Source organism: Eulemur rufifrons, chromosome 7 (genome assembly GCF_041146395.1).
Source record: "Eulemur rufifrons isolate Redbay chromosome 7, OSU_ERuf_1, whole genome shotgun sequence".
NCBI classification, from domain to species: domain Eukaryota; kingdom Metazoa; phylum Chordata; class Mammalia; order Primates; family Lemuridae; genus Eulemur; species Eulemur rufifrons.
The window spans coordinates 183963676-183976151 of record NC_090989.1 but is presented as its reverse complement, the minus strand read 5'-3'; positions in this window follow the sequence as shown (position 1 = coordinate 183976151).

Below are 12476 nucleotides of genomic sequence, written 5' to 3'. Positions count from 1 at the left end.
CTCAAAACAACAACATGTCACAGGAAGACTTCCAATTATGGATCATAAACAAGCTGAATAATATACAAGAATCAATGGATAAACAACACAAGGAAAACACAAAAAAATACAGGATTTGGAGGAAAAATTCACTAAAGAATTGAAATATTGAAGAAAAACCAAACTGAACTCCTAGAAGTGAAGAATTCACTCAGAGAGCTACAAAACACTGTGGAAAGTCTCAAGAGCAGGGTAGATCAAACAGAGGAAAGAATCTCAGAAATTGAAGATAACTCCTTCCAACTAAATAAGTCAGTCACAAAGATAGATCAAAAAAGTAAGAGAAAAGATCTGAGTCTTCAAGAAATGTGGGATTATGTGAAGAAACCTAACTTGAGAGTTATTGGCATTCCCGAGGGTGAAGAAGATAATAAGCAAGGGTTGGACAAGCTATTTGAAGACATAATCGAGGAAAATTTTCCAGACCTTGCCAATACTCTAGACATACAGATTCAAGAAGCTCAAAGGACCCCTGGGAGATTCATAGAAAATAGGAAAACACCATGCCACGTAGTCATCAGGCTGACCAAAATATCCATTAAAGAGTCCCTTCTCTAAGCTGTAAGGAGAAAGAAACAAGTAACTTACAAAGGAAAACCCATCAGAATTACGCCAGATTTCTCAGCTGAAACCTTACAAGCAAGAAGAGGTTGGGGCCCCATTTTCACGCTTCTGAAACAGAATAATGCCCAGCCTAGAATCTTGTACCCAGCTAAGCTAAGTTTTCTATACGAAGGAGAAATCAAGACATTCTCAGATAAACAAAGGTTGAGGGAATTCACCAAGACAAGACCAGCCCTCCAAGAAGTACTCAAAAGAGAATTACACACGGATCAGCACAAGAAAGATCCACGAATGTAAAACTACTCAAGAGCTAAAGATGAAATTCCAGATACCACAATGGCCCAGGAGAGAAAACATCACAATGAAGTTCTACCCAACAAGCTGAACAAAAAACCGTCTCACTTATCAGTTTTCTCAATAAATGTGAATGGCTTGAATTCCCTGCTCAAGAGACATAGACTGGCCCAAAGGATAAAGAAACACAATCCAAGTATCTGCTGTCTTCAAGAAACTCACCTAACCTGCAAAGATGCATTTAGACTGAAAATAAAAGGATGGAAATTGATATTTCAAGCAAATGGTAACCAAAAGAAAGCTGGTGTGGCAATCTTAATTTCCAATAACTTAGCTTTCAAACCAACAAAAATAATAAAAGACAAAGATGGCTACTACATACTGATTAAAGGCACAATTCATCAAGAAGCCATGACTATACTCAATATATATGCACCCAACCTAGGTGCACCTAGATTCATAAAGCAAACCCTACTAGATCTCAACCAAATGATAGATAACAATACTGTAATAGCTGGAGACTTTAACACCCCACTGACAGTACAGGACAGATCCTCTAAACAGAAAATAAACAAAGACATAATGGACCTAAATAGAATGCTAGAATAAATGGGCATGGCTGACATCTATAGGACATTCTACCCAAAGTCCACAGAATATACATTCTTCTCATCAGCTCACGGGACATTCTCTAAGATTGACCATGTCCTAGGACATAAATCATGTCTTAAAAAATTCAAAAAATTAGAAATTATACCATGCATCTTCTCAGATCACAGCAGAATAAAAGTAACAATGATCACAAACAGAAACCCTCACTCTTACTCAAAGTCATGGAAGCTAAATAACTTTCTCCTGAATAATTATTCTATAAAAGAAGAAATCAAGATGGAAATCAAAAATTTCTTTGAATTAAATGACAATGGAGATACAACTTATCAAAATCTATGGGACGCAGCTAAAGCAGTCCTGAGAGGAAAATTCATATCCATAAATGCCTATATCAAAAAGACAGAAAACATGCAAATAGACAACCTAACGAATAGACTCAAAGAGCTGGAGAAAGAAGAACAGAACGATCCCAAACCCAGCAGAAGGCGAGAAATTACTAAGATCAAATCAGAATTAAATGAAAAGGACAACAAAGAAACTATAAGGGAAATTAACAAAACAAAAAGTTGGTTCTTTGAAAAGATAAACAAAATAGACACACACCTGGCTAGACTAACCAAGAGCACAAAACTAAAATCTCTAATAACCTCCATTAGGAACATGAAAGGAGAAATCACAACCGATGCTACAGAGATACAAGATATCATCTATGAATTCTACAAAAATCTTTATGCACACAAACTGGAGAACGTGGAGGAAATGGACAAATTTTTAGAAACACATAGTCTTCCCAGGCTCAACCAGGAAGAAATAGAGTACCTGAACAGACCAATATCAAGAACTGAAATCGAAACAGCAATAAAAAACCTTCCCAAAAAGAAAAGCCCTGGTCCAGATGAGTTCACACCTGAATTTTACCATACATACAAAGAAGAACTGGTTCCCATCCTACATAAACTATTCTCCAATATTGAGAAGGATGGAATTCTCCCCAACACATTCTACCAAGCCAATATAACATTGATACCAAAACCTGGAAAGGACGCAACAAAAATAGAGAACTACAGACCAATTTCTCTCATGAATATAGATGCAAAAATTTTCAATAAAATACTAGCAAATCGAATCCAAGTACTTATCAAAAAAGTAATCCACCACGACCAAGTGGGCTTCATCCCCAAGATGCAGGGGTGGTTCAACATACGTAAATCTATAAATGTAATTCACCACATAAATAGAAGCAAAACCAAAAACCATATGATACTCTCATTAGATGCAGAAAAAGCATTTGACAAAATTCAACACCCTTTTATGATAAAAACGCTTAACAAAATAGGCATTGATGGAACCTACCTAAAAATGATACAAGCCATATATGACAAACCCACAGCCAACATCATACTGAATGGCGAAAAACTGAAAGCTCTCCCACTTAGAACTGGAACCAGACAGGGCTGCCCATTGTCTCCATTACTTTTCAACATAGTATTGGAAGTCCTTGCGAGAGCTATCAGGCAAGAGAGCAGAATCATGGGAGTCCAAATAGGGAAGGAAGAGATCAAACTCTCACTTTTTGCTGATGATATGATGTTATATCTGGAAAACCCCCAGGATTCAACCATGAGACTCCTGGAATTGATTAACGAATACAGCAAAGTCTCAGGCTACAAAATTAATATACACAAATCAGAGGCATTTATATATGCCAATAACAGTCAATCGGAAAACCAAATTAAAGACTCAATACCCTTCAAAATAGCAACAAAGAAAATAAAATATCTAGGTATATATCTAACTAAAGAGGTAAAGGACCTCTATAAGGAAAACTATGAAACACTGAGAAAAGAAATAGCAGAACTTGCAAATAGATGAAAAAATATACCATGCTCGTGGATCGGAAGAATCAACATTGTTAAAATGTCTATACTACCCAAAGTGATCTACAGATTCAATGCAATCCCTATTAAATTACCAACATCATTCTTTACAGACGTAGAGAAAATAATTATACACTTTGTATGGAATCAAAGAAGACCCCGTATAGCAAAAGCAATTTTAAGCAACAAAAACAAAATGGGAGGTATTAATTTGCCAGACTTCAAACTATACTACAAGGCCATGGTTCTTAAAACAGCCTGGTATTGGCACAAGTGCAGGGACACAGACCAGTGGAACACAACAGAAAATCCAAATATAGAACCATCCTCACATAGTCACCTAATTTTTGACAAAGCGGGAAAGAATATACTCTGGGGACAAGAATCCCTATTCAATAAATGGTGCTGGGAGAATTGGTTAGCCACTTGTAGAAGACTGAAACAGGACCCACAGCTTTCACCTCTCACAAAAATCAAATCACGGTGGATAACAGACTTAAACCTTAGGCGTGATACAATCAGAATTCTAGAAGAAAATGTAGGAAAGACTCTTACAGACATTGGCCTAGGCAAAGAATTTATGAAGAAGACCCCCAAGGCAATCACAGCAGCAACAAAAATAAATGAATGGGACATGATTAAATTAAAAAGCTTCTGCACAGCCAAAGAAACAGTCCAGAGAATAAACAGACCACCTACAGAATGGGAAAAAAATTTTGCATACTACACATCAGATAAAGGACTGATAACAAGAATCTATTTAGAACTCAGGAAAATCAGCAAGAAAAAAATCAAGCAACCCTATCAAAAAGTGGGCAAAGGACATGAATAGAAACTTCTCGAAAGAAGATATAAGAATGGCTAACAAACATATGAAAAAATGCTCAACATCCCTAATCATCAGAGAAATGCAAATCAAAACCACAATGAGATATCACTTAACTCCAATGAGAATGGCCTTTATCAAAAAAACCCAAAACAACACATGTTGGCGTGGCTGTGGAGAGACAGGAACATTCATACACTGCTGGTGGGACTGCAAACTAGTGCAACCCCTGTGAAAGCATTATGGAGGTATCTTAAACAGATTCAAGTAGACCTGCCATTTGACCCAGCAATCCCATTACTGGGCATATACCCAAAGGAAAAAAGGTCATTCTGTAACAAAGACACATGTACCCGAATGTTTATAGCAGCACAATTCACAATAGCAAAGATGTGGAAACAACCCAAATGCCCATCAATACATGATTGGATTAGTAAGCTGTGGTATATGTATACCATGGAATATTACTCAGCTATAAGGAATGATGAAGATACGACATCTCTATGGTTCTCCTGGAGAGAGTTGGAACCCATTATATTAAGTGAAGTATCCCAAGAATGGAAAAACAAGCATCACATGTACTCACCAGAAAATTGGTTTCCCTGATCATCACCTAAATACAAATCTGGGAACGACACCAATTGGATATCAGAGTGAGGTGGGGGGTGGGGGAGGGGATGGGTGTATGCCTACACAATGAGTGCATTGTGCACCGTTTGGGGAGTGGTAACACTTGAAGGTGCTGACTCGGGAAGGGGGGGTGGGGAAGGGAGGGATATATATACCTACATGATGGGTGCAATGCGCACGACCTGGGGAACAGACACGCCTGGAGCTCTGACTTGGGGGGAAAGGGGGTACAGGAGCAATGTATGTAACCTGCAATTCTGTATCCCCCATAACAAGATGAAATAAAAAAAAATAAAAAATAAAAAAAAAATTTAAAAAAGATTTAAAAAAAAAAAAAAAAAAAAAAGAACAAACAGAAACACTCAAGTAATGGTACCAGAGATGTTCAATCCTTCACCTATGACTCGTGAGTACTTTCAGCAACAGGCTCACAACCTTCATTCCTCACACCCCAGCTACACCCCACTTCAGCAGGACACCAGAACAATCAACACTCTGATTCCCCAAGATTGAGGAATGAATGAAGAAAAGGGGGAAGATTGTAACTGGCTCCATAAGCAAGGAAATATTTTCTCAATAATGTTTTTAGTTCCCTCAAATTGCAAATGAGTTTTCAATGTTCACATTGTGGCTGGGGCTGGCAGCTCTAAGTGACCTTGACAGTGAGTTTTGTCTCAGCCCTGGTAGCTTAGCAACTACAGTCTCAAAATAGGCAGAAAATAGACAGCTGGTTCTCGGTAAGATTTGATGACCAGAACTTTGTAACTTTCTGTGGCACTGAACATTCTCTTTTGAGTTTCTACAAAGCATGGCACCACCTGTTTGTCCGAAGAAGACAAGCAATACTCCCCCACAGATTGTGCCCAAAGACCCACTGAGCCTGTGCACAAGGCTGAAAGAATGACCGATATTAACCCCTAGCTCATTATAATACTAAAATCTCTGCCCTAGAAGAGACTTATCTGCCATTTCTTGACCATGGGATGTAGGTACGAGCATGATTTCCCACTGTACTTGTGTGGCCTGCACTCCACCCCACACACGTGATGACGCTCACTCCCTTCCCACATTATTCATTTTGCCTCCAGAAAAACCCCTGACCCTTCCGGTCACAGAGGCAGACTGGAGGCAGTTCATACCTCACCCTCCCAGCAGACATGTCTTCTGCAATAAATCCTTTCTTCCTTGACAATCCTCGTTGTCTCAGTGATTGGCTTTCTGTGTGGCAAGCAACGTTAAACTTCCCTTGTGGGTTCATTAACATAGTCATGAAATTGCCTTTATAAATTGATAAAGGGGTACAAGGCGAGAACTAGGCCTAGCTAAAAATAATAATAATTAGCCCCCCCCCCTTTCACTTCTCTATAAATGCCACCCTGGAGCCACATAGCTCATGGTCATAAAGATTCTTAGCTTTCTCCATAGATAACATCACCTTTTTGTAACCCAGGGGTAGTTTCTGAGATATCTTCCAGGTCCCAAATTCCAGGGAATCGGCTGACCCACCCTGATCAGCAGCCCATACCAATGAACTGACTCAACTGGTCTTCTGACCCCCATCCAAGAACCTGGTCAACAAAGAAGACAATTTCTACAACCCTATGGTTCCATCCCAAACACAGCCAATTAGCAGACTCAATTGCCTACACCAAGCTGTCCAAAATCTCTGTCTTGGCCGGGCGCGGTGGCTCACGCCTGTAATCCTAGCACTCTGGGAGGCTGAGGCGGGTGGATCGCTCAAGGTCAGGCATTCGAGACCAGCCTGAGCAAGAGCGAGACCCCGTCTCTACTAAAAATAGAAAGAAATTATCTGGACAACTAAAATATATATAGAAAAAATTAGCCGGGCATGGTGGCGCATGCCTGTAGTCCCAGCTACTCGGGAGGCTGAGGCGGTAGGATAGCTTAAGCTCAGAAGTTTGAGGTTGCTGTGAGCTGATGCCACGGCACTCACTCTAGCCCGGGCAACAAAGTGAGACTCAGTCTCAAAAAAATAAATTAATTAATTAATAAATTAAAATAAAATAAAATCTCTGTCTCCCAAATTCTCAGGGAGGTGGATTTGAGAAATTTCTCCCATTTCCCTTCTTGGGGCTTTGCAGAATAAGCTCTTTTTCTGTTGCAAACCCTGCTGTCTCAGCATATCGGCTTCCTCTTGCACAGTGGGCAAATGAACCTGGTTGGGTGGCAACAATTTGGGGGCTCATCCAGGATCACCCTTGTGAGCAATGCCCGCGGTACATCAGCCTCTGGCAGGCACAGTGGACTCAGAGACATGCCCCCGCAGCCACTCAGTTCTCTTGCACTGAAGGCTGTATCTGGCTCCGTCCCTACGGGTGGGATGCTGTGGACCCACAGTGCTCGGACCTGTTACAGGAGAGAAAGAGTTTCTGGAACTAGAGGACGTTCTGGGGAGTATTCAAAGCACACACAGCAACCTTCCTTCTCTGGTTGTTTGGCTTCTCTGGAGGCACTTTGGCTCCTTCATGAGCCTTGAGTGATCTTTTCTATATTATACAAAGAGTCTTGTCCTGGGGATACTTTTACCCAGTTGGACAGAGAACGGGGAGCCTGTCTAGAACAATACTCTTGAATTTTTCGAAGGCCTTTTTGCGTTGATATCCACTTTAAAATAAGTACTGTGTTTCAAATTAATGGCCAAAATGGATCCTTTAAAGACTCCTCACTTTAGAAATATATCTTATTCTATATTACTCAACTATTAGAAATAATGGCGCTATGGCATCTCTTTGGTTCTCCTGGAGAGAGTTGGAACCCATTCTATTAAGTGAAGTATCCCAAGAATGGAAAAATAAGCGCCACATGTACTCACCAGCAAACTGGTTTCCCTGAGTGCACATTTGGGAATAACACCAATTGAGTATCGGACAGAGGTGGGGGCTGGGGGGAAGGGATGGGTGTATACCTACTTGATGAGTGCGATGCGCACTGCCTGGAGAACGGTCACGCTTGAAGTTCTGACTGGGGGGAATGGGGGTGGGGGGAGGGGATGGGCGCATACCTACATGATGAGTGCGATGTGCACTGTCTAGGGAATGGACACACTTGAAGCTCAGACTTGGGGGGATGGGGAGCCATGAGCAATATATATAACCTGAACTTTTGTACCCCCATAATGAGCTGCAAAAAAAATAAAATATAAAATATATATATATCTTATTCTAAATAATTGTATTTATTAGAAGATCAGAACTAAAAGGAGAGCAAGTAACAATTTTGTGGCTAGCTTTAAAACTTCTCTTGACAAAATTGAAAAGCAAATATCTGATCTAAAATGAAAATAAAAATCCTTTGAGCACCACCCCTGTGGGAAGAATAGCAAAAGCCAGTTTACCTTGTAGCCTAATGGTCAAAGTTCTGTGCTTTCATCTCAGCAGCCTAGGTTCGATTCTTGGACAGGGAATAAGCTTGTTCTGGTTTAGTATTTGTTTAACTTTTGTCATTTGTTGATGCTAGTAAGACTTTCCACCATTTTTATGACTTTTTGGATCTCATAAAAACTGTTTTCTATCTCTCTGGAGACACCTCTTGCTTCCTTGATTAAGCTATAACCTGGGTTAAGGCTTATTGGTTCCGCTTAGAAGGGCACTTCAGTTAAAATGTTTGGAAACACAAATGTTAGCTGTTAGTCCTGGCTAGAGTTGGCTCCATTTACTTGCATTCCTCTCTGCTCCTTCCTCTTTGGCGATCACTGAGTCTTGCCCAAGCAAAGGTGGCCAAGTGTTCAAGGCAAATGCTGAACTGTACTCTCTTTGGATTTTCTCTAACCACGTGTTAGAGTCTCTCTTGGGCAGTGGGCAAATGAACCTGGGTGGGCAGCAACGGTCAGAACCGCACAACTGGCTAGACTGCAGGGCTGTTCGAGCAGTGGGTTTACAGGGGATCTAGGCCCGTGTTCTACCCTATGGTAACCCTCTATATGACAGAACAACACAGAAAGACAATGACAAAAGAAAGCAACATAAACAACAATATTTCTGAGAGGAAAGGGATCAGACTATGAATATTCATACCATAAAGCACCAAAAAATATACCAGGGTCACTATACCAGGACTAGGCACTAACAAAAACATTGCCTCTCATTAATCTTAAATTTGGAAATGCAAAAGAGACAATGACTTCTCCCATCTGCTCAACCAGAGCCCCCAGAGAGAGGAAAACCGGGAGTCTGACTGGCAACTAAGACACGTTCCCGTGTTGCCCCCTGGCCAGAGTCCAGACTCTCCTCCCTGTGGCTTTCAGAAGAGCAGAGCAGCTGGGAAGATCCTGCCAACTACACCAAACTGTGATGCTGAGGGGAAACTTCTCCTTTGTTCAGGAAGGTTCGTGGAGACATCAACTCACAATAAGGCACATTAATAAGAGAAAGATTTATTTACCGTTGGCAGAGGGAGAATCATGGAGTATTTACCTGATATTCCAATAGGGCCCAGAAGTTTATACACCCTCCTTTTAGAGGGGAGGGGAGATGAGGAATATAGGTCATTCTGTTGAGTGCCCACAACTGGTTACTATGGAGGATGAATAGATACTCAGGAGAATGAATGGATGGGGGAAACAGATTGACTTGTAAATGATTCTCTTTGGAAATTAACCTGAGAGACAGGTATTATTAATATATTTTAAATGATTTGGCTGGGCGCGGTGGCTCACGCCTGTAATCTTAGCACTCTGGGAGGCTGAGGCGGGAGGATGGCTCGAGGTCAGGAGTTCGAGACCAGCCTGAGCAAGAGCAAGACCCCGTCTCTACTAAAAATGGAAATGATCTGGACAGCTAAAAATATATATAGAAAAAAATTAGCCGGGCATGGCGGCGCATGCCCGTAGTCCCAGCTACTCAGGAGGCTGAGGCAGAAGGATTGCTTGAGCCCAGGAGTTTGAGGTTGCTGTGAGCTAGGCTGACGCCACGGCACTCTAGCCAGGGTGACAGAGCAGGACTCTGCCAAAGAAAAAAAAACACACACACACACACACACACTCACACACACAAAAATATGATTTGGGCCATGTCTGATTGTCTTCTTGATCTTCTTTCCTGCAATATATTCAGATAACAGGGAGGGGAAAGGAAATTGATTGTTCTTTTTCATGGGTCTGGTTTTCTATGAAGAAAGAGGGAAAGCTCCTTCCATGGCCTGTTGATCGCTAAAGGCCTTTAATTCAAAATACTCTTTATACCAAAGAGTTATATTTTGGGGTGAAATTTCCTGAGCCATCTGTGCTTTTACAAACACTCCAAGTGAATCTGAGGCACTCTGAAGTCGGGGAACCACTGGACTTAAAGGAATCAATGTCTGGACCCTCGACGTGCTTAGGTACTTCTACCTAAGATTGATCAGCTTGAGCCCTGACATGTGATCAAACCACCCTGCCCGTTCTCATTCCCAATCTCCCCTTCCACTGTAACAAAGATCGTGCACTGCGCACACACCCAGAGTGCTCCTATTCCAGATGCACAGTCCTAGCACGTAAAAACCTCTGGGGCACCCAGGGGGCAGTGGGAAGAATTTTCCATGTGACAGCTTTGCCTCCTTCCTTCCCCAGCTGTTGGCAAACACTGCATTGCTCCAGCGGTGAGTCCCTGCAAGGACACAAGAGGCCAGGGCTGCAGAGCCTCCTTCTGTTCAGGTTGCGAACCAAGGCAAAGCTTCCCGTGGCATCTCCCCATGCTGGAGTTCAGAAGTGAGCTGGCTGACAGGGGACATGTAGCAACACATTTATTAGAAGGGAGAAAAGAAGTCAGACTTTCCTCAAGAGCAAAGAGGCTATTAATGGAAAACACCCAAACTCTGTAAAATAATTTAAAGACGTTTATTCTGAACCAAAATGAACGATCATGGATGGCCCAGGGACTCACAAACCCAAGAAACCTTGAGCAAGTGGTCCCGGGGTGGTCAGGTTACAGTTTGGTTTTATACATTTTAGGGAGACGGGAATTGCAGGTAAAATCATAAATCAATACACAGAAGGTATACATTGGTTTGGCCTGAAAAGGTGAGACATTTTGAAAGGGGGGCGGGCCTTACAAGTTATAGGTTGATTCAGAGATTCTTTGATTTTCAATTGGTTAAAGAAATGAAGCTTTTTCTAAAGGCCTGAAATCAGTAGAAAAAAAATGTTTTAAGATTAGGAAGTCCTAGGCTGGTCCGAAGGTAGTGAGTTATCTCACTTGATTGTTCACAGTCAGTTACAGATTGAACTCCTTGTTCTACTACTTTCCCCCCTCCTCACTACTGCACTTGACTAATCTAAAAAAAGAAAAGAAAAGAAAAGAAAAGATTAGGAAGTCCGATAATCATTGAGCAAGCCACAATATACCCACTCAAACTGATCTGTTAAGCAAACTGATGGCCTGCAGGTGTGACTTAACCTTTGTCTCATACGGCCTTAAGTCCTGTTTGTATTTTAGTATTATATTGCCTCAAAGAGTCTATTTCTTCAGGCTTGTGATCTCTATGTTAACATTAACGCTGGTCAGTTGTAGTGTCTAAACTCCAGAAGGGTGGCCCAGTATGGTGGCTCATGCCTATAATACTAGCACTTTCGGAGGTCAAGGCAGGAGGATCATGTGAGCCCAGGAATTTGAGATCAGCCTGGGCAACATTACAAGACCCCACAAATATAGTCTCTACAAAAAAAAAAATTTTTAAATGGTGGCGTGCGCCAATAGTCCCAGCTACATGTCAAGCTGAGGCAGGAGGACAGCTTGAAGCCTAGGAGTTTGAGGTTGCAGTGAGCTATGATCACACCACTGTACTCTACCCTGACATAGTGAGACCCTGTCTCTAAAAAATAAATAAATAAACAAACAAACAAACAAACTCCAAAGGGAGGAACTATAAGGAAGCATGTCTGATCGCTCTTTCTGTCATGGCTGGGAACTGTTTTAAGGTTTTCTGGGGCCCTCTGGCCAAGATGGGGTCCTTTCAGTTGGCAGAGGTCAGGGAGGTGGGTCTTAGAATTTTATTTTTAGTTTACAAGCCTGATAGGGCTGATTAGCTGAAAGACACAAACAGCCTTAGCCAATTAAGCTACACAGTGGATATATTCTCCAAATTGAAGGAGCTAAATCAAGAGTTCCAAGGTTTTGACACACATACAGTTAAAGGTGCTGACAAGAAAGGTACTTTTTAAAAATGTATTAATATTATCAGAGATGTTTTGGAGTTAATGATATTTTTAAATTTCCCAGCACTCTGAGTATTTCAGGTTATACAATATGCCTTTAAATACCAAAAAAACAGATACAATGAATAATCATTAGATATGCTTTGGAAGACCTTTCTGGAATACATTCCAAAAACTTCAAAAAGTAAATGACTCTAGTAGCCAAATAACATTTTTTTTGCAAGTCAATTTTTTCCAATTCTTTGCTTGCAACAAAATTGAAAGAGAGTTCAGCAAAGAATTTTTAAAAATAATTTTGATGATAAATTATTGCGTTGTTTTTGGCATATTACTCAGAAGTTCAAAGAATCAAGATATCTATATCTATTGATATCTATATGTAATATCTATAACAAAATTCCTTCTATACCTATTCACTTATGTGAATGAGGTTCTATCCCTTATAATAAAAAATAGGAATATAATTAATGCTGAAACCCATCTC